The sequence below is a fragment of the Penaeus monodon genome, chromosome 23 (genome assembly GCF_015228065.2).
Source record: "Penaeus monodon isolate SGIC_2016 chromosome 23, NSTDA_Pmon_1, whole genome shotgun sequence".
Classification (NCBI taxonomy): Eukaryota; Metazoa; Arthropoda; class Malacostraca; order Decapoda; family Penaeidae; genus Penaeus; species Penaeus monodon.
Genome location: NC_051408.1, coordinates 16590062 through 16590478, shown reverse-complemented (window position 1 = coordinate 16590478; position 417 = coordinate 16590062). Strand labels below are relative to the sequence as shown.

At 36.7% G+C, this 417-nt stretch overlaps 1 protein-coding gene across 1 annotated transcript in view; it reads left to right on the top strand.

Annotated features, from left to right (window-relative positions):
* The window catches only part of LOC119587826 (protein CREG1-like), a gene marked incomplete in the record, with an annotated part of 14322 nt that overhangs the window by 4176 nt on the left and 9729 nt on the right, over nt 1–417 (top strand).

The window sequence follows — 417 nt, the reverse complement described above, 5'->3', positions numbered from 1 at the left end:
CAAAGCCAGATCATTACACCACTGGCTTCCACTCCAATGTTTTGCCCTCATTCAGCACTGTATTTGCAAACAAATTTTCAATTTCTTTCACTTTTTTCACTCAGTGCTAGCACATATAGTTTCTTCTCATAATCAGTCAAGAGATTTCTTGCCTTTTGTCTACCTTTCACAACACTGTACCCCTCCCTCCCTTCTTCAGCTTGCCTATTTCCAGAAATGAATACAGAGATCACCAGTCTCCTTCAAGATGACTGTCAATGACCATAGTGGCATGCTATTCATTTATATGTTTTAACAATTATTTATATATTTATGCTTAAACTTTTTGTCATATTTTTCTCCCAAAGTCTAGTCAAAGGTATCTACAAGGATGTTTTTTTCTATTCATGTTAACCCAGTGTTGACGAGGATGGCATG